The sequence below is a fragment of the Ovis canadensis genome, chromosome 12 (genome assembly GCF_042477335.2).
Source record: "Ovis canadensis isolate MfBH-ARS-UI-01 breed Bighorn chromosome 12, ARS-UI_OviCan_v2, whole genome shotgun sequence".
Classification (NCBI taxonomy): domain Eukaryota; kingdom Metazoa; phylum Chordata; class Mammalia; order Artiodactyla; family Bovidae; genus Ovis; species Ovis canadensis.
In genome coordinates this window covers 64,673,492-64,696,383 of record NC_091256.1, presented here as the reverse complement: position 1 = coordinate 64,696,383, position 22,892 = coordinate 64,673,492, and positions in this window count along the sequence as shown.

Sequence of the window (22,892 nt, the reverse complement as noted above, 5' to 3'; positions counted from 1 at the left end):
ATATGGGGGAAGGGCCTGTCCCTGGGAAAGCCCCATGGGGTCCTGCCTGGTTACACAGATATGACATTCAAGGAATTCCCAGTAACTGGCTACATGGTCTCTTTTCTGTCTAGTTGATGGGTGGCTAGGGAGCTCTTCCTCCTTCAGTGACCCTCTCATTATTTTCAGGCAGCTTGCTGTATGCTGGGGAGGCATCAGAAAGCCTAGATATTCAGCGAATGTCAGGATCCTTCTGCTTTGCAGCATGTTAGCTAGTGTCACCATGCGCTTGCTCAAGAACTTTCAATGACTCCCTACTGCATTACATAAAGAGCCCCAACTCTCTGTCTGGCTTACAAGGACTCTATTGGGATGAAAGAGGGCTGCTAGTCACTCCCTAAGTGTTCTGAGGTTCCATGTGTTTCTCCAACTAAAAGGCTTTTGGAACCTACCACTGAGTTAGGACTTGATGGCAGTTCTGTGACCTCTGATAGGTTTGGCTCTGAGTCTCTTCCTTCAGGGACAGTGACTTGCTTCCTTCTTATATATCCTTGCTCCTTCCACTTGCCCCCCAACCCTAGGTCTTGAAGGAGCTTCTGCTTACAGCAATGAGAACAGAGAGACTCAGAGGGGACCACCTACAACTAGAGACAGTGATTGAGAGAAGACACAGTTATGAAGGGGAGGGAGATAAAGCAACATTGATGCATCCCCAGAAAAAGAATTGGATGCAATTTTCCTTTCCTTTGTCAACCACAAATTGGCACTTGCCGTGGATGCTTGTCATCTACCTCTATAAGGATTAAATCCTGTGCCACTGGTAGCTGCTGACCTCCAACATCCCCTGAAAGAGTTCAGGGTGGAGAGTAGAAATGAGGCACTCTGTGCTCCAAGAAATTGGCAGGACTGGGATTTCTTTGGAAGGACTGCGGCCCGGGACATAGCATCTCAGATAGCTCTGAGAAACTGCTTCAAAGATTTAGGGGGGAAAGACAGCATATATTTGACTTTGGCAAAGGGCGAGTATAGGCAATCAAGTACATACTTTTTGCAGAAATTTTCTATTTGTCTCGTGAAGCTTCTGCTAGTCATGAGAAACAATCATCACCATGAAGGATATTAGTGCTTTTCTAGATGTGGGGAGATATAAGAACTGGGCTCATAAAATCAGCTCCTGAGAGTATCTAACTATCTAAATAGCATATAGATATGCTAGATATCCTAGATAGCATATTGAAAAGCAGAGACATTACTTTGCCGACTAAGGTCCATCTAGTCAAGGTTATGGTTTTTCCTGTGGTCATGTATGGATGTGAGAGTTGGACTGTGAAGAAGGCTGAGTGCAGAAGAATTGATGCTTTTCAACTGTGGTGTTGGAGAAGACTCTTGAGAGTCCCTTGGACTGCAAGGAGATCCAACCAGTCCATTCTGAAGAAGATCAGCCCTGGGATTTCTTTGGAAGGAATGATGCTAAAGCTGAAACTCCAGTACTTTGGCCACCTCATGTGAAGAGCTGACTCATTGGAAAAGACTCTGATGCTGGGAGGAATTGGGGGCAGGAGGAGAAGGGGACGACAGAGGATGAGATGGCCGTGAGTTTGAGTGAACTCTGGGAGTTGGTGATGGACAGGGAGGCCTGGTGTGCTGCAATTCATGGGGTCGCAAAGGGTCAGACACGACTGAGAGACTGAACTGAACTGAACTGAACTGAGGCTGAGAAATTCTACCCAAGAACACAGCTTTCCTCTCACCTGATAACAGGATGTCCAGAGGTGTTTGTTAACTAAAAAACACCCAACCTGGGCTTAATGAACCCAAGTTTCCAGGAATGGGACCTGATCCAGAATTTCAAAGCTTCTTCGCATGATAGGGTTAACATCTATCTTTTTCCTGGTGACAGTTGTGAAGATCTAGTGGAAGAGAAGCGGAGAAGGCAATGGCACCCCACTCCAGTACTCTTGCCTGGAAAATCCCATGGATGGAGGAGTCTGGAAGGCTGCAGTCCATGAGGTCGCTGAGGGTCAGACACAACTGAGCGACTTCACTTTCACTTTTCACTTTCACTCATTGGAGAAGGAAATGGCAACCCATTCCAGTGTTCTTGCCTGGAGAATCCCAGGACGGGGGAGCCTGGTGGGCTGCCATCTACGGGGTCGCACAGAGTCGGACACAACTGAAGTTACTTAGCAGCAGCTTAGCAGTGGAAGTGAAGGATCTTGTCCAGGGTTGTTGCCACAGAAAATCTTGGCTTTTTCTGCTCACCGATGCTGAATAAAAAGTACGGAGACTGAGTTTGGAGGAAATAGAAAGATGGGTTTAATCCTCAGATGGCCGAGGAGAGAACAGTAGGCTAGTTAGTGTCTCAACCACCTTGCTCCCTGCCTCTAAGGGAACTTAGAGACTTTATATAGGCTGGGTCTTGTGGTCTTAGGGTAAATGATAAGGCTCAAGTAGTGAAAGTATTGAATTTTTCTTCTTCCCACATTATTTCAAAACAGTCATACTTAGTGTCAGACAGTTTGATAATTGGGTCCCTTTGTCTCTGGGTTATTGGCCTGTGGCCTTCTCTCTGAAATGCAAACAGCTATAAGGGGTGATTTGCTACAAGAGTGTGCAGGAAAAGTAAATATCAAGTACAGGATGTAATTAGCATAGAGTTAAAGGATAATAGATGCAGGATATAACTCATACAGAGGACGAGATGGCTGGATGGGGGCAATAGGGGGCAATAGGTGTAGGGTGTAGTTTACAGAGTGTCAGGTTAACTTTGGGAAAAGCAAACCTAGTTACAAACTACAGATTAGGGTCAGTTAAAACTAGGAGCAGTTAGCTCTCTCAGGCCCCTTTATGGTGGCTCAGTGGTAAAGAATCTACCTGCCAATACAGGAGACTCAAGTTTGATCCCTGGGTCAAGATGATCCCCTGGAGAAGGAAGTGGGTTTCCTGGGAAATCCCATGGACTGAAGAGCCTGGTGGGCTACAGTCCATGGGGTCGCAAAAGAGTCAGATGTGACTCAGCAAATAAACAACAACAAACAATGAGTAATTAGCTCTTCCAGGCCCATTTATGTTTCTTCTCCAGCCTAGTGACTATTCTCTATTTTCTTGGTTCTCTAGGAAAAGGAAAGAAAATAATAAAACCTCATTCCTCTTTTTTCCTTTTCACTGCAAAAGGGTCAGCAGAGGAGGTAGGATCCAGATTTCCTGCTACCTAGCACAGGGCTGTGGTGGCCAGCCCACATATGTCAGGAATGGCCATTACCTCCATCCCTCCACTCTCAGAAACAGGCGTGTGGAGGGCCACAGTTCAGGAGAGACCTTCCGCCCAACTTTAGGACAAAGTCTGGTCAGGGGAGGGCCGCTGCATGACAAAGCAGCTTGTCATGGGTTGGGGCCCCTAGAAACTGAGCCTGAGACCAGGGTCTGTGTGCCTGTGATTTATAGAGTGAGAGCCCTTGGAAGTGAGAAATGAAATATTTCCTGCTGTGTCTGTAAGCAAGGATATCACAGTCATCAGCAGTTGCAGCCCTCCCTTGTGAGCTGTTGAGCCCTGAGGGAACCAAGGAAGATGAAGAATACCTGACATCTAGCAGCCATCAGACTGCAGCCACTCCCGACACTGAGCCCTGAGGAAATGCAGGATGTGAAAACAGAGGATACTGGCCCCAGGTAGCTGAGGTGCAGGTTAAAGAAATGATTTCTTTCATCTTAATTTTCCATACTTGGAAAAGTACTAAATTCCTTAATTTGGCTTATCTGGTTTCTTTTAATTTACAAAAAAACTTTTGACATTCAGACTATTTGCCCTTTGTTGCAAAAACTCTGTATTACCTGGCTCCTCCCCTTTTCTCCTGGGAACAGTTCTCTCAGGGGTCACTTGAGACGACCAGGCTTGAAGTCCTAAAAACTCCCACCAAATAAAACATAACTCTCAACTTTTAGGTTATGATTATTTTTAAGTTGATGGAAGAAACCAGTAAGGGACAGAGGGAAGCGGAAGAGGAAGGGGAAGGAACCCAAGACTGGTTTCAGAAGTTTAGCTGGGGCACATCCACAGGGAGCCCTGAGCACAACCTATCCCCCTTCCCAGAACCCTTCCCACATGAGTCAAAGGAGGGGGGGCTTTTTTACCCTTGACTACCTCCTCCCCATCAGCCACTGGCCCTTAGCATGTGGGACCCTAGGAAGTAGAACAGTGATATACTAGTGCCAAATCCTGCCAGCTGGTGAGATCAACTGCACACCTCTTTCTAACTCCCAAGTTCAGTGGCATCACATTGGGAGCTTGAAATTGTCAAGGGGTGAATATTTACACTGGGAAATTGGAAAATGCTACACACATCGGGACTTTTTTCCATGAACCCTTGTTCCAGCATACCCCTGACGGGAGGGCTGTGTGACTCCGGGGTGGTGCCTTCAACAATACAACTGTAAGCACCAGAGAAGGATATAGCTGTTAGGCAAAGCCCCAGAAAGAATGTAAGGATGAACATGTCTAACTCCAAACTGCATCTAGGGAAACCACAGCAATGTTGGTGTGGACGAAGAAGAGCACCTGCCATTTCAGTAATCGAAATATGTTGAGGCCATCAAGCCACTAGCCTCTGAGGCCGCCCCAACAGTGCACCCTGAAAGGATTCAGGATGGAGAAAAACAGGATATTGGCTCTAGATAGGGAAGGTGCATATCAAAAGAATAATCTCAATAAGCCCAGACTCTTGCATCTTTCACAGAAAAGTGCTAAATGTATTAACTTGAGACATCTGGTTTTTTTTTAATTAACAGTAATCTTTTAATGTTCCAGCCTGGTTTTTTCTACAAAATATCTTATATGTCTGGCTCCTCCCTTACCTCTTTGGAACAGTCCCTCAGAGCTACCTGAGAGGCTGTCCTGGGCTAGAGTCCTCAGTAAATCTACCAAATAAAATATAATTCTCATCTTTTAGGTTGTGCTTTTTTTTTTCCAGTTGACAATGGAGAATCTCCTTTTGCCAAAGGACTCTTTTGGGAGGAAAGTGTACAGCTTTCTAGCAGGGATGGTGAATTAAAAAGAGCATTTACTCCTACTCCTGCAGTTGGAGCCACATTCTAGCAAGAGGCTCTGCCATCTGGTGAGAGCAGAGAGGAGGGAAGGACAGCCCTGCGGGTGCTGGATGGTTTCCTTGCTTCTGGCCCTGAGGCCTGCTCTTCTGGAAACAATCCACTCCACCCTGTCGGGTCAGAGCTGGTGTTCTGAGCGCTTTTCTTTCTGTCCACTTTCAGGGTGCTGACCTCTCTTTAAGAGTATGGATTCTGCTCCCAAAGTCAGGTGTGACAGTGAGGACAGAAATGCTGCAGCTGATAGGGACAGAATAAAGAAACAAAGTAGGTGATTAAATAGTTAATCTCACTCTGTGTGTGTGTGTGTGTGAGAGAGAGAGAGAGAGCTCAGCCAATCAGTTGTATCTGACTCTTTTGTGATCCCAGAGAATATAACCCACCACAATCCTCTGCCTATGGAATTTTCCAGGCAAGAATACTGGAATGGGTTGCCATTTCCTTCTCCAGAGATCTTTCCAACCCAAGGATTGAACTTGTGTCTTCTGCATTGGTAGGCAGATTCTTAACCACTGAGACACCTGGAAAGCCAGCTGGTGATAGGTACAGAATAAAGGGACAAAGCAGGTGATTAAACAGTGAATCCCACTAGGGGATTATAAGTAGGAAAAAAATATGGGAGACTCTTGTAAGTTAATGATTACTTGGAAAAGCAGGTTTGCTTAACCACAAAGTCAAGCACGCTTGATCAGCAGCAAAACCATGCAGCTGAAGCAGGAGACATGCCCTCAAACAGTAAAACAATGGTGGCTTGAGACCCACATCCTGCCCAGGGAGCTCAGTGAGTTAGTGATTCCTAGGACATGCTCTCAGCAAACTTAAAAAACAAGGATTTGTGGACCTAGCTTGATCATGTAGGGACAAGATGACTCCCCTCTCAACCTGGAGGAGTTGAAGATGGAAGTATAATGTCCACTCAAGAAAGACAAGGAAATACTCCCCCCCCACCCCACTGTTGTTTTGATTGCAAATCTGTAGTCCAGTAAGTTCTCACGGCATAGCATTTCTCACTGGCCTGCTTGCAAACCTCACAAGCATCTTATTCTAATAAATCACTTATCTATCCCTTTGCTCTCCCTGAATTCTGCTCTGCCTGAGACATAAGGAGCTATAATACCCGAGCTCTTCAGAGCTCCTGATATAAAGCCAAACAGTTTCACTGGGAGATTCTCTAGTTGAACCTCATCAAGCATATTTTCTGGAAAAGAACCTAGGCTCCCAGTCTCACTCGAGGGACGGTGGCCACTCTGGGCTTTTTGACCCTGTGAAGGATTTCCTCCAGGGTGACACAGAAAAGGGCAGGTTTACATCTGAGTCCTTGAGTCTGAAGCATTCTTACCTACCCCTGAGGGTTCCTCACCAGCCCCAGGAGGAACTAGAAGTGTGTTGGGTGCCACTCTGCAGGCAAAGCCAGAGTGAAAGAGGGTGAGTGAAATGACAAATAAGAAGTCATGAGCCATCTTTGGGAACTCATGTACACCCGTGGCGGATTCATGTCAATGTATGGCAAAACCAATACTGTACTGTAAAGTAAAATAAAGTAAAAAAAAAAAAAAAGAAAAAGACAGACACATGGATGCAGCTAGAGGTTATCATTCTAAGTGAAATAGGTCAGAGAAAGACAAATGCCAGATGAACCTATCTCTGAAGCAGAAATAGACTCACAGACATAGAGAACAGAGTTGTGGTTGCCAAGGGGAGGGGGCAGAGGAGGGAAAGACTGGGAGTTTGGGGTTAGCAAATGTAAACTATTAAATATAGGATGGATTAACAAGGTCCTACTGTATAGCCCAGGGGACTATATTTAATATCCTGTGATCAAGCATAATGGAAAAGAAAATAAAAAAAGAATGTCTACATATGTATAATTGAGTCACTTTGCTCAGAGAGCAAAGACTGGCACAGCAGTCTCTGGTACAGCAGAGACTGGCACAACACTGTAAGTCAACTATATTTCAAAAAAAAAAAACAACAGACAGACAATAGCAAGTGTTACTGAAGATATGGAGCGGTTAGAACCCTTGCCAATTGACTGTAGGGTGGAAAATGGTGTGGTTGCTTTGGAAAACAGTCTGGCAGTTCCTCGAAAAGTTAAGCTGAGTTACCAGGTGATCCAGCAATTCCACTTCCATATCTATACCCCAAAGAATCAAAAACATATGTCCACAAAAAGCCATGGGTTTTCCAGGTGGCATTATTGGTAAAGAATCCACCTGCCAATGCAGGAGATAAGAGATTCAGTTTTGATCCCTGGGTCGGGAAGATTCCCTGGATGAGGGCTTGGCACCCATTCCAGTATTCCTGCCTGGAGAATACCAAGGACAGAGGAGCCTGGTGGACTACGGTCCATATGGTCACAAAGAGTTGAACACTAAGGCAATTTAGCACACGTGCACATAAGAAGCCATACGTACACGAATGTTCATAGCAGCATTACTCACAGTAGCTAAAAAGCAGAAACAACCCAGATGTCCATCAACAGATGAATAAACAAAATTTGGTATGCCCACACAATGGAATATTAGCCATGAAAAGGAAGTACTGAAACTGAGCCATGATACCACATGAATTAGGGGTCCCCAGTTCCCAGGCCATGGAACCAGTATGGGTCCATGGCCTGTTAAGAACCAAACTGCACAGCAGGAGATGAGCAGTGGATGAAACCAAAACCACCCCCCAATTCTAGTCCGTGGAAAAATTGTCTTCCATTAAACTGGCCCCAGGTGCCAAAAACTATTGGAGACCAACAATATGGATGAAACTTGAAAGCATTTTGCTAAGTGAAAGAAGCCAGACACCAAAGGCCACATGTTGTATGATTCCACATATATGAAGTGTCAGACGAGGCAATTCCTCAGACACAGAAAGCAGATTAAAGGTTGCAGGGGCCAGGGGAAGGGGAAATGGGAAGTGATTGCTAACAGGTATGGGATTTCTCTTCCTGATGATGAAACATTCTGCAGTTAGACAGTAGTGATGGTTGTGCGTCCATGCTCAGTCGCTTCAGTGGTGTCTGACTCTTTGCAACCCTGTGGACTGTAGCTCGCCAGGCTCCTCAGTACATGGAGATTCTCTAGGCAAGAATACTGGAGTAGGTTGCCATGCCCTTCTCAAGGGTATCTCCCCAACCCAGGGATTGAACCTGAGTCTCTTGAATCTCCTGCATTGCAGGTGGATTCTTTACTGCTGAACCGCCAGGGAAATCCCAGCTATGGTTGTACCACCTTGTAAATATACTAAAACCACTGTGTACTTTATAAAGCTAGACTACATGGTATGTGAATTTTATCTTGATTTTTTTTCAAGTTTTTTAAAAAATATGTATTTATTTGTTTGGCTGCACTGGGTCTTAGTTGCAGTGCTTGAGATCTTCTATCTTTCTGTGCCATGCAGGATCTTTTACCACAGTTGGGGCATGCAAACTCTTAGTTGCAGCATGTGGGATTAAATTCCCTGACCAGGGGTCAAATGCGAGCCCCTGCGTTGGGAGCCAGAGTCTTAGCCACTGGACCACCAGAGAAGTCTCTCTTGATCTTTTTAATGGGGGGGAAAAAGAAGCCAGGAGGCAACAGCATCCTCTTGGTCCCCAGAGAGGGCGGGGCAGCCCTGAACCAGCCCATTGGGGATTTGACAGAGAAGGCTGCGCGCCAGCTGGGAAAAGCTGGCTGGGCAGAGGGAAGAAAGCTGGATGGATGTGGAAGAAACTTCAGCCAGGGTCTGCGTCTCTCACCATGGATGGATGGCTAGGCTGTGCCCACAAAGGGCTTGGGTGGCTGTGTGCTGGCAAGAACCAAACACCTCATGTTGCTTTCCCCCTCCAGTCTCTCAGTGCTCTTTTGGTTTCTCCCTTGTTCTCTGTTTTATCCCTCCCCCACCCCCTACCTACCTCCTGGTCCCAGACCCACACACTTAGCCTGCTAACTACTGCTTAACTTTCCAGCTTCAGATAAAATGTCCCTCCAACAGTGTCAATGACAAACACGTTGGCACTGAAAGTGGAAGTGAGTGAAAGTGGTGAAAACAGATTGTATTCAGTCACTACCAACAGTGAGCGAAGGGCAGAGCTCCATTTCCGTTGTGCAGAGGTGGTGGGGCATGTTACAGGTGGACTGAAGGAGCAGCTGCAGTGGGGTGGGTGGTGCAGGGGCTCAGTACAGTCAGAGAAGCCAAGAGTCTCAATGGGCCAGTGGGTTGGTCAGTGCCCATGCAGTTAGGGCAGCTGTGCCTACTAGCTGGCATGTGGAGGTCAAGGTTTCATCCTCTCACAGAGACTGAGAGAAGAAAAGGGAGAGGAGCCCTATCTTCCTCATGATGACTTCTCAAGGGGATGGTCCTCAGGCCCAAAGGAGGCACCCCTGAGATGTAGGAGATATGTATGTATCTCAAGGGGACAGAGGAAGGATTCACAATGGTAAGTACTTTTTAATAGATCACTAAGAAACAGAAGTTTGGCTCAATGTCAGGTGTTGGCTAGAACCGCAGTGAATTCTCTTGGCAGCCTGGAGGTGTCCAGGCAGGCATTTGATGGGGATTGGGATCTTCCTAAGGACAAGGCCTTAAGCTCCTAGAAACCCGGCTAGGGTTCGGTCCTCTCCCAGTTGCAGGGGTTTGGACAGAGTCTTTAGTTCTCACCAGGGGCCTGTTGACTTTAAAAAAAAAAAAGTACAATGTGAAAGTTGCAAGATCAGTTTTATTCGGGGCAAAATGAGGACTGCAGCCCAGGAGACAGCATCTCAGATAGCTCTGAGAAACTGCTCCAAAGCGGGGAGGCGGCGAGGGAGTTCAATATATATGTGATTTTGATGAAAGGGAAATACATTAATTCGAGCACATACATATTTTTTGCAGAAGGTTTTTGCTAGTCACAAGAAGGAGTCGTCACCATGAAGGATTTTAGTGCTTTTCTAGATATCAGGAGATATAAGAACTGGGCTCATAAAGTCAGCTCCTGAAAATATCTACCTATCTGAAGACCTAATCAGACTCAACCAGCACAGAATTTCTGCTCTCCACTCTGAACTCCTTTCAGAGAGGCTGAGAGTCAGAAGCTGCAGCAGCACGTGATTTGATCTTTGTGAAGGTAGATTAAAAAGTGAAAGTCACTCAGTCATGTCTGACTCTTTGCAGACACAGTTCATGAACACAGGCCAGAACACTGGAGTGGGTAGCCATTCCCTTCTCCAGGGGATCTTCCCAACCCAGGAATCGAACCCAGGTCTCCCACATTGTGGGTAGATTCTTTACCAGCTAAGCCACCAGGGAAGCCCATGGCAAGTGCCAATTAGTAGCTGAGAGGACCTTTTCCTGGCTGCTCACCCTGAACTGGCCCTGCTCTGGGGCTCCCAGGCAGCAGCATTCCCCAGCATAAGTCATCACATTATTGTGCATCACTTGTTTGACTTGTTTTCTCTGATGGAAAACTGCTGGTGATGAGAACCTGTTTGTCCTATGTCATTATATATCCAGTGCCTGGCCCAGGGGATACATTTAACAAATGTTGAATAAAGAAATGAGTGAGTGAATCTTAAGTAAGAAGCATCTAAGACAAGGAGGACTTGAGCAGGACAAATGGAGGCAAATGAGGGGAAAGTACAAAGCCAGGCAACCTGGGAGCTCGTCACACTCTCCCTAGAACTAGAGAGGAGTGGGGGTTGACAATGAGTGAGGCGGTGGCTTGAGGGGCTTGGGAGCTGCAGGCTTTTAATGCCCCACTTGGACTTCTGTCCCAGCCTGGCCTTTCCCTGGACGTGGAAGTAAGAATGGGGACCAGAAATCACTGAACCAGTTAATTGCACATTGCATCAGCTCTCCCCTCCCTTCACACTTGTTTCCCTCCAACAAGCAATCAAGCACTTTAGAAGACGCAGGATTAGTGAGAGAAAAAGCTCTTAGAGGGAACTCTGATCTGAGTGACAGACTGATCTCCATTGAGAGCAAATCTCCAGAAAATTAAGTAACCTGAATGCCACATAGCCTCCTCCCTCCAGAGGCAGATGGTGGACAAGGACAGGTGAAGAGCATCCCCTTCTCCCTCCACCCCTGGGTTTAAGGCTTTTTTTGCAAGGGAATCTGTCCAAGTAATTAATGGACGTAATTAGGGTCAGATGGTCATGAAAGGAAATCTTTCAATACCAAGCTGCCAATACCAAGGCTAGCTATGCCAAGGAGAGGAGAACACGAGGGAGGAGGACCCCAAATGAAAAAGAGTCAGTCGCTGCCCCCACCCACAGGACATGGTGATCCAAGGAGGGCTTGTTCTCCTGGCTCTCAGACGAAAGGCAGGGTACAAGGTCTAGGGGTTTTCATCCATAATCAGCAGGCCACAAAGAGCAGAGGGGAAGGTTTCAAGCTGCAACAGAGATGGGCAACTGCTAAAGAAGAAAACACCACAAGTGGCTCCTGACATTACCGCAGCCCAAGGCTCAGAACTGTGCCCTCTGCAAGGTGAAGAAACACTTCCTTTTAATGTAGTCAGTATATCTTATGAATCCTTCCTTGATTATATTCCTCACACGTTATGTGTGGCTTTCAAGTCTTTGAAAGGGTGGAAATTTTTCCATCCACTCATTTATCCATCCATCCTTCCATTCATCAGTCCACCCACTCATCCATCCATCTGCTCACTTACTCACCCATCCATTCACCCACCCATTTATCTATCCATCCACCCACCCACCTTATCCATCTACTTCACAGATATTTATCAGATTTCTGCCAAGCCCTGGGCCTACAAGGCAAGCAAGGACCTTGCTCTTGCCATTAACAACTCAGGGAGGAGGAAACTGTACACAAGCAAGCAAACAAAACCCAAGAAGCCCACACATGAGTGCTGTGAAGAGAATGAAACAGGGTGTAGCCTTAAAACATATTCACAACATCAAAGTTGAGAACTGTATTTTATTTGTGAGGATCATTAGGACTTCCAGCCTGGGAAGCAGTCCATGTCCTATATGTAAAAAGCACTTAATTTTGTAACTTGAGATATCTGGTTTTCATTTACTTAATAATCTTTTGATAGACAGACTACAGTTGTTGCAAAGCTTGTATAAAGCCTGGCTGCTCCCCTTGCCTCTTTGGAGCAGTTCTCTCAGGGTTACTTGAGATGCAACTTCCCAGGCTGGAAGTCCTAAAAATGCCCACCAAATAAAACATAATTCTCAACTTTGAGGTTGTGAATATTTTTTAAGGCTACACCCTGTTTCATTCTCTTCACAACAATCATGTGTGGGCTTCTTGGGTTTTGTTTGCTTGCTTGTGTACCCTTTCCTCCTCTCTGAATTGTTTATGGCAAGAGCAAGGTCCTTGCTCACCTTGTAGGCCCAGGGCTTGGCAGAAATCTGATAAATATCTGTGAAGTAGATGGATAAGGTGGGTGGGTGTGAAGACCTGACTCATTGGAAAAGGCCCTGATGCTGGGAAAGATTAAAGGCAGGAGGAGAAGGGAATGACAGAGAATGAGACAGTTGGTTGGCATCACTGACTTGATAGACATGAGTGTGAGTAAGCTCTGGGAGTTGGTGATGGACAGGGAAGCCTGGCCTGCTGCAGTCCATGGGTCACAAAGAGTCGGGCCTGACTGAGCAACTGAACTGAACTATGCATGGGAAGATGCAAGAGTCTAAACTCACAGAAACTGCTCCTTTGATACATGATACACCCCACAGTTATCTGGGACCAGTATCCTGCATTTTCACATCCTGAGTTTCCTCAGGGCTCACCTTAGGCTGCAGGGAACGGCTGCAAGGTAGCAAGTATTCTTTTCCTCCCTGAGTGCCCTCAGGGCTCACTGGTTCAACTGCTGATGATTTTGACATCCTTTATTTACTGATATAGCAGGAAATATTGCTTTCCCCAAGGGTGACAAGGCATTAGAGGGTGACAGGTGAGGTTTTCTTCAGCTGGGATTGGCAGAAAGACCTTTGTGAGATAGTGACCTTTGAGCTGAGGCTTAAATGCCAAGGAGAAGCAGAGGCCTAGAGGAAGAGCATTTTGGGCTGAGGGGAGAGCCCTTGATTGAAGGGGTGCCAATTGGCTGAGAGGAGTGAGTGATGAGGACGGGGCTGGGGGAGGGGAGCAGTCAGCAAAGTCCAGGACCACTCACTGCAGCATCATACAATCTGAGGGCCTGCTGGTTACCCTCCCAGTACTCAGGCAGAGTGTGAACACCCTGGTACTCATATATCAGTAAGTTTTATTACTCTGCTATTTCAATGCTCCAACAATACTTCTTCCAAATACTCTGTTAGGACCATATCAGTGGTTGTAGGTCAAGTGCAATAAGCTGGCATGAACCCCAGCCTGCTCCTGCCTACTCCCTCTCTTGGACTCCCTTAAGGTAGACCACATGGTGTGAACCTCTTCAGATGGAAGAGTGTGCATTTTCCCCTGTTTGTGCGACAATTGAGGTCTCGCGCCTGCCAAACTAGTCAAAGATTGGTACTTAGTGAAGGTGACCCACTGGCTCTGACTTTGTATGGAGCATCTTTGGGGACAGAGAATTCCATAGTGCCAACTCAGAGTCCCCTAGTAGGGATATCTTGTCCCTGCATTTCTTGCTTTCCCAAGCAGCTCTCAGGATGTGGAGAGTCCAGGGCTCCCCTCAGTCTCAGCAGAACCTGCAGCCTCCCCCATCAATTAGGAAGGATGTCTGTATCCATGTCCCACCCTAGCTACCTCTGGCTCAGAAGCTGGCTAATGGCCATGGCTGCAGGTAGGGGCAGCCCTGCCCAGGGAATCTATTTGTTCTTGTTGATAAACTGGAGTGGAAAACTGAGGGAGGAAGCCAGAGAGGTGGGGAAATTGGGAATTTCTTAGGGGGTCTGGTTCTAAGCCTGGCCTAGGGTCTAATCTAACCTAACCCTATGGAGGGGGTTGTCCCCACATCTGTGGGAAACACCCCAGGGATGTGAAAGAGGGAATGGCAGTCTGAGATCATACACCTGGACAGGGCAGGGATGGTGTGGGGAGGTGAAAAGTGAAATATTTCCTGCCATATCAGTAAACAAAGGATGTCATAGTCATCATCAGCTATCACAGCCCTTCAGTGTGAGCCAGTGAGCCCTAGTGGCGCTCAGAAAGGAGAAGAATACCTGCAACCTATCAGACATCAGATTACAGCCATTCCCTACTCTGAGCCCCAAGGGAGCTAAGGATGTGAAAAACACAGGATACTGTCCCCTTAGCTGAGATGCATATGAAGGGAATGATTTCAGTGAGCCCAGACTCTTGCATCTTCCCATGCATAGAAACACCTTAAACTCCTTAACTTGAGATATTTGGTTTTCTTTCATTAATAATCACCTTTTGACGTTCAACGGGCTTCCCTGATAGCTCAGTTGGTAAAGAATCTGCTTGCAATGCAGAAGACTTCAGTTCAATTCCTGGGTTGGGAAGATCCTCTGGAGAAGGAATAGGCTACCCACTCCAGTATTCTTGGGCTTCCTTTGTGGCTCAGCTGGTAAAGAATCCACCTGCAATGTGGGAGGTTTGATCCCTAGGTTGGGAAGATCCCCTGAAGAAGGAAAAGGCTACCCACTCCAGTATCCTGGCCTGGAGAATTTCATAGACTGTATAGTCCATGAGATCACAAAGAATCGGACATCACTGAGCAACTTTCCCTTTAACATTCAGACTACCTCCCCTTTGTTGCAAAATTTCTATATAACCTGACTCCTCCCCTTGCCTCTTTGGAGCAGTTCTCTCAGAGCTACTTGAGATGTTGCCTCCCAGACAAGAAGTCCTAAAATTCCCACCAAATAAAACATAACTCTTAAACTTTTAGGTTGTGACTATTTTTTAAATCAACAGAGTGGTCCCCAAGGAGCCACAGTATGGCTGGTGGAGGCCATGCTGCCCAGGGCAAGCGTGAACCCTGAGCAGAAATGACAGATGCTTGCTGGAAGCCAGTTCATGCTAGATTTCAAGCCTGAGAGACACTCCCCATTCCCATAAATATGTAGTGTCTGTAGGGCGGGGGTGGAGTATCATTGCTGCCATCAGACAGGCAGGATCCACCAGGACAATATAGTCTGAGTATTGATGTGGCCTCATTTGTATTCCTGATGAGTGGACCCCAGGGATATGCATGCGAAAGTGGCCTCTGACATTTATGCAGACTCGAGCCCCACATGCAGCTGGGTTTGACAGGCCACTGGCAGTGAGGCTGGGCACTGATTACAACATGTAGAAATGAGAACTGAGCTCCTATGATTACCCACTGGGGTTGTCAGACTGCTGGCTCTTGGGGCCTGTTATCTGATGCTGGGATTCAAACTCTGGTCTTGATCTCTTGAAATGGCACCCTTTTCTATGGATGCCCAAGGATTCTGGAGAAGGAGGGAAGGGACCACCTTTGGTCTGGGGTGTGCGGTGAGCATACCTCCCATTGTTTCATTGTGTTCTTTCTCATCAATTCTGCCAAAAAGTCAGTGTCTCTCTAGGACTTGAGGCTCCCAGAGGGTCCCTGGCACAGCCCAAGGCATGAGCAATGGGCACAGGCCTTCGCTCCACTGGAGGCTGACCCTCCACCCCTGAGGGCTCCTTTTGACGCTGACTGACATCTGATTGCTTCATTCCAATTATGAATACATAATCAAAGGCTTGAATAGGGATGGTGGGTCTGTACTGGAAAAAACACTCCAACTCAGGCACCAAAGGCTCTCCAGAGAGCAACTGAGCTCATGACTAACCGCCCTGTGCATGGAAGTGAGGTTTCACCAGAAAAGCACATTGTATTTTTCCCAAGGCCAAAATATAACTCATTTACTCCCTGGAAAGGTATGTTTTCAGAAAATGGATCACATTTGCAAACAGCAGAGAACCCTGTTTATTTTTATTTCTAAAAATTATTTGATATGGAAAACAATGTAAAGTTTGGATGTGTGTTTATTAGCCTGGAGTCTTAAAAAATCAGGCTACCTTGTTGGTTGCCGAAAGACAAAATCCACAGATGTCTGCTTTGGGGCAGTTTCAGTGGAGAACAGACCATTTGCAAAATATAAATCACTAATCTTAAAGGCCACTAGAGATCATTTTAAAAAATTTAATGGCAGAGGCCCAAGGCTCAGCGTCTGAGGTTGGCCAGTTGGTTGTGGTGGGATGTTAAGGAAACAGAGTCTTGATGTGTTCCAGGGTCCAGTTAAATGTAATAAAGGTGGAAAAACCACCTACCTCCAGCCACTGACATACCTAAAGTTTAGGCCTATAACACTGGTGTGGGGAGGAGAAAGAAGAGGAGGAGGGGAAGTCAGAGGGGGAGGTTCAGGATGAAGAAGAAGAGGGGAAGTAATGGAGAAGGGAAGGGAAAACATGAATATTCAATGCAAACCTCTCCATCACTGGTGATAGCAATCAGTGTGTGTGCCCTTTTTAGCCTTGGTGTATAAAGGCTCCTGTGGACCAGCCAAATAGGGAAGAAGCAGCGTGTATGCTCAGTCATTCAGTTGTGTCCAGCTCTTTGTGACCACATGGACTCTAGCTTGCCACGCTCTCCTGTCCATGGAATTTTCCAGGCAAGAATACTGGAGCTGGTTGCCATTTCCTACTCCAGGGGATCTTCCCGACTCAGGGATAGAACCCACACCTCTTGCGTCTCCTGCATTGGCAGGCAGATTCTTTACCACTAATGCCACCTGGGAAGCCCTTGGGAAGAAGTGGTGTCCAGTCCTAGGGCCACAGCCAGGGTGCGTGTCTGCCCTTCTGTCTCTGCTGTGGTACCCAGGCTTACCTGTAACATCTGTGAAACCTGGACAAGAATACAGATACACTCCACACACCCATACCTACACATTCATAAGTCATAAAGAAAGATAAACTGCTAAGGCAACATTCCACCCAGCTCTCTTGACAAAAATACCTTCTTAATGACTTGGAAGATGTTTAAATGATGATTCTTGAATTCTTGGAAATTTGGTCACAGCACCTGTTGCCAAATCCTAGTCCATCAGAATATGGGAATGTGGGGAGAGCTAAGTCATCTAAGACCTCTCCCTTTCTCTTCCCAGCCGCTGCTCCATCTTGACCTCCTGGGGTCTTGTATACCTGTGCTGGATGCCCCAGCATGAAAATCCAGCCTCTGTTCACATGCCCTGCCAACATCCACTGCCTGGCCTTCAGTCCACCCTGTAGGAGGAATGCTTGGAAGGGTCCACCACCCCCTCTTCCCCCCACCCCTACCCCCAAGTTTGGAGTCATTTATCCAGGGAATTTTGATGTCTTGAGAATGTGCTAGAAGAGGGCACTGGTTCTGGGTGGATGTATATATGCCCTTGGTCCTTCAGATTCTTTACCCTGGCTTCTCTGTCCATGGGATTTATCAGGCAAGAATACTGGAGTGGTTGTCATTTCCTTCTCCAGGGAATCTTCCCAATACAGGGATTGAAACTGCCTCTCCTGCATTGGCAGGTGGATTCTTTACTGCTGAGTCAGCAGGGAAGTCCTGTACTTGTGGTATCCACTATCTTTACAATAAGATGAAATAATTTGTGATGTTGCTGGAATCCTCTGGTCATTAGATCTTAAGGAGGGCAAGGTGGTAAGATAAGATATTTTGATGGTTTTGACTGTCACAAATGGGTCTGCGATATTGAATTTGAGGCTCAAAATAAACTCATCCTGGTTGCACCCAGCAAATGCAGGCTGCTTTTCCTGAAGTACAACACACAGCCTCTAGAAATGTGCCACTCTGTGCTGTCCCTGCCAGGCCAGCCCCTGCTGACCTGAGACAGGAATGCAGTTGGGTAGAGAGAGGGTATGCAACGGTCACAGCATCCTTTGCCAAATCCTACTCCATCACTTATCAACTATGTCCAACCGGGTAATTTATTCACAGGACCAAATCCCATCTCTCAATGACCACATAGAGGCAATGAGCCCACAAAGGAGAAATGACAGTGGTACCTAACTATGATGATTTATTTTATGTGTCAAGTTGGTTGGGCCCTGGTTCCCAGATATGAGGTCAAACATTATTCTGGATGTTTCTATGAGAGTGTTTTTAGATGAAATTAACATTTCAATCAGTGGACTTTGAGGAAAGCAGATTGCCCACCATAATGTGGGTGGGCCTCGCCATATAAGTTGAAGGCCTTAACAGAACAAAAGACTGACCACCCCCAAGTAAGAGGGGATATGCAGCAGATGCCACCATACTTGAACTGATACACTAGCTTTTCCCTGGATCTCCAGCCTTCTGCAGATGTGAACTTCTTAGCCTCCACAATCACACAAGACAATTCCTTAAAATAAATCTGTTCATATATATATATATATACATGCATTCTATTGGTTCTGTTTCTCTGGAGAACCCTGATGAATATACTGCCTTATGGGGGTGAGTTGCACAAAGGTCTTAGTCCAGCATCTAGCCCAGAGAATGCTCTCAATACACATAAACTTTTAACCAAGAACATAGCTTTGGAGCCCAACAGCCACAAATCTGTCCTGGCTCTGTTGTGTCCTATAATCTACCACCTTCTCTGAGCCTCAGTTTCCTCATCTATGAAATTGAGAAATGGAATATTTTCTGCCATATCAGTAAACAAAGGACATCACAGTCATCACTGATTGCAGCCACAGCCAATGGTGAGCTGGTGAGCCCCAAGAGAACTCATACCAAAGAAATGATTTCAGTGAGCCCAGACTCTTATATCTTCCCATAGATAGAAAAATGCTAAACTCCTTAACTTGAGATACCTGGCTTTCTTTAATTAAAATAATCATTTAACATTCAGACTACTTGCTCTTTGTTACAAAACTCCTATATAATCTGGCTCACCCCCTCACTTCCTTGGAGCAGTTCTCAGGGTTACTTGAGATGCTGCCTACCAAGCTTGAAGTCCTAAAAATCCCCACTGAATAAAACATAACTCTCGACTTTTATAAGGCACATCTTTTTTCAATTAGTCTTGTACAGATGTGAGAGTTGGACCATAAAGAAGGCTGAGTGCCAAAGAATTGATGCTTTTGGATTCTGGTGCTAGAGAAGACTTTTGAGAGTTCCTAGACTGCAAGGAGGTCAAAACAGTCAATCTTAAAGGAAATCAGCCCTGAATATTCATTGGAAGGACTAATGCTACAGTTGAAGTTCCAATACTTTGGCCACCTGATGTGAAGAGCCAACTCATTGGAAAAGACCCTGATGCTGGGAAAGATTGAAGGGAGGAGGAGAATCAGATGGCAGAGGATGAGATGGCTAGATTGTATCACCAACTCAGTGGACATGAATTTGAGCAAACTGTGGAAGCAGTGGTGGACATAGGAGCCTGGCGTGCTGCAGTCCATGGGATTGCAAAGAGTCGGATATGACTTAGCAGCTGAACAACGAGAAGCTCACTCCTGGAGTTGCAAGGTGTTTTAGCAGCACTCAAGTTTGTAAAGTTTATAGTTCATGGTGCCTGGAATTCATTTGTTTGCACTTTCACCCCATATGCATATTGATTGTGCCACTACTGTTCAAATGCTGGAGACACAAAGAGCCTGAGTTCCTGCCCTTGAGGAGCTCATGCTTTAGTCCAGAAAGGTAGACAATATACATATAAATAAATATGTGGGATAATTTCAGACCATAGTATATGCTGTGCAAAAAATAATACAGGGTAATGTTGTCAATGTAAAAAAAAATGCACACCATGAGAATTGTGAGTCAAGTTTTACTTGGGAGCAAAAGGAGGACTATAGCCCAGGAGACAGCATACACATAGCCCTGAGAAACTGCTCCAAAAAGGTAGGGGGGAAGGTCAGTATGTCTGTGATTTGGGTGAAGAGGGAGTTCATGCAATGAAGCACATATTTTTTTGCAGAAGTTTTCTGCCAGTCGTGAGGAGCAGTCATCACCATGAAGAATTTTAGTGCTTTTCTAGACATGAGGAGATACAATAACTGAGCTCATAAAATCAGCTCCTGAAAATATCTATCCAAAGAACTCTTCTGCCAGTTTTTCTCAGAGCACAGAGTGCCTCATTTCTGCTCTCCATCCTGAGCTCCTTTCAGGAGGTATTGAAAATCAGCAGCAGTGGTAGCACGTGATTTAATCCTTGTAGAGGTAGATGGCAAGGGCCACTTTGTAGTTGACAGTGTGTTGAAAGTGACTCTGAGGAGGTAGCGTTTGAGACCCAAATGACACTTGTGGAGACTTGGGAGAGGGACATTCCTGGTGCACAGGAGGCCCTCGACTGGTATGCAGAATTATCACTATTGCTAATAATATCTTGAGACATAACAGCAAGTCAGGGAGCACTAAGTCATCACCTACTGTTTGTGCAATGTCACTTCTCAAAAGGTGTTTCCCTAGTTGAGCTAAGCTCCTGGTCAGCATGTTTCCCTGGGTTTGACCACAGATGTCCCTAGGTCCCCCATGGTGTCCCCACTGCTTCAATGGAACTTTATATCCAGGAGATGACTGTTCCAACAGGCAATACTTTAAAACTCTTCTTCTTCCCTAGAATCATATTCTTTCCAAAACTCTGGGTGGCGGCTGGCAAAAATGATGGTTGGTGGGTACCCAGCAAGCCAGGGAGCCTCTCCCCCACTCACCTGTTCATTCAGTATATGACCCCTGGCTTTTGTATTTGAGCAAACAACTGAGTCTGCTGACCACAGTGAACCACTGGAGGTGGGATAAAGGAATAAAGTAGACTCATTAAGAGGGAACTCATCTACCAGTACCTATTACAATGAGGGTGTAATGCTGTTTCCACAGCTTGGGGGCACCACCTCACTAGGATTCTGGGAGAAACACACCATGACTTTGGTAGAGGTCCAGTTGGATTGGGCTACCGAGATGGCACAGTGGTAAAGAGTCCACCTGCCAATGCAGGAGATGCAGGTTCAATCCTTGGGTCAGGAAGATCCCCTGGAGAAGGAAATGGCAACCCGCTCCAGTATTCTTGCCTGGGGAAAAAATCTCATGAACCAGGAAGCCTGGTGGGCTACCCCTCCTGGGGTTGCAAAGAGTTGGACACAACAACTAAACAACAACAAAAATAACAGTTGGATCCGGGGCCTTCAGTTATGTCCCTGGTAGGATACTCCCGGGAGTGGGGATTAGAGATTGTGATGACAGCAAGTCCAATACCACATAAGTCTCATCTGAGTCTGTGGCTAGGCTGGAGTGGTGCTGGTGATAGACTGTTTTGTGTCTCAAAATCCCATCCTCTGAGCCCTCAGCCCCCTCCTCCATGAACTTCTCTATCTTCCCTACAATGGCCGAACATCAGTGGAGTTCTCTCCCTTGATCAAAAACCATCTCCAGATACCTTCATTCGCAGTAAGGTACAAATAATGGCTGGAGCCTTTCAACAAGAATTTAAACAGTATCTGTTGGTTCAGGATGACCAGTGTGTTTGTCTATATTGTTTTCCCAATGGAAGCATTACCTGCACTGAGCATGGAGCCCACAGATGTTGCTATTAACTCTGGGAAGATGCTGGCACACTGCTCCACCTGTGCAGAGACTCTGAGAAGACAGCCCCTCTGAGCCAGGGGTCTCCTCCACTGGAGCCAACAATGCTGGTGGCTGAAAGGGTGACCAGGAGTCTCCTCAAGGATAAAGGAGAGAAAGAAGAGTAGGGACAGAGAGTGAAAGAGAAGGAAAGGGGGGATGAAGTGAGAGAGGCAAGGAGGTGGGAACAGGAGGCAGGATTTAGTGCTCAAAGCAACCCAATCTGAGGCCCCCGGGTGATGGCTGATTGTATGCATCAATTTGTCTAGGTCATAAGGGACCCAGATATTTGGTAAACATTATTTCTGGATGTGTCTGTGAGGGTATTTCTGGATTCAATTAGTACTTTAATCTGCAGACTGAGTAAACAGATCACCCTCTCCAAAGTGGGTGGGTAGCGTCCAATCCATCAAGGGCCTGAATAGAACAAAAAGGTGGAGGAAAGAGGAATTTCTTTCTCTTTCTCTCCCTCTCTCTCTCTGCCTCTCTCCTTCTCCCTCGCCCTCTGCCTGACCACTTGATCTGAGTTCTTTCCTGCCCTCAAACTAGAACTTAACCTTTGGCTCTCCTGGTTCTCAGGCCTTTGGATTCAGACTAGAATCACATCACTAGCATTTTTCATGTCTCCAGCTGGCTGACTGCAGACCATGGGCCTTCTTGGTTTCCATAACTGCCTGAGCCAATTCCTTATAATCCAGACAGATGGACAGACAGATAGATGATTTCCTATTGGTGCTGTTTCCCTGCAGAGTCCCGGCTAATTCACCCAATCATCCACTCTCGACTGTCTCCAAGCAGTTACTCTGTCACAAGACCGCATTTATTTCCCTCACAGCACTTATCACTACCTGCAATTACTGTTTTGTTTACTTGTTTGTTTTCTGTTTCCCCCATAAGAATATGAGGACCAAGCCAGCAAGGGCTCTGTCTTCATCATGAAAGGCACACCCACAGGGCCTGGGCCAGAACACTTAGCAAGCACTCAGTAATTCTCTGTGGAGGCAAAGATGCAAGGGAGCTTCCATATACATGTGTTAATACATGGTATTTGTTTTTCTCTTTCTGACTTACTTCACTCTGTATGACAGAGTCTGCTTTCATCCACATCACTACAAATGACCCAATGTTGTTCCTTTTTATGGCTGAGTAATATTCCATTGTAGGTGCTGATGAGCCTATTTGCAGGGCAGGAATAGAGATGCAGAAATAGAGCATGGACTTGTGGGCACAGTGTGGGGAGGAGAGGGTGGGATGCATTGGGAGAGTAGCATCGACATACATATACTACCATGAAACAGACAGCTAGTGCGGAGCAGCTGGACAGTGCAGGGAGCCCAGCTCAGTGCTCTGTGATGACCTAGAGGGGCAGGATGGGGGT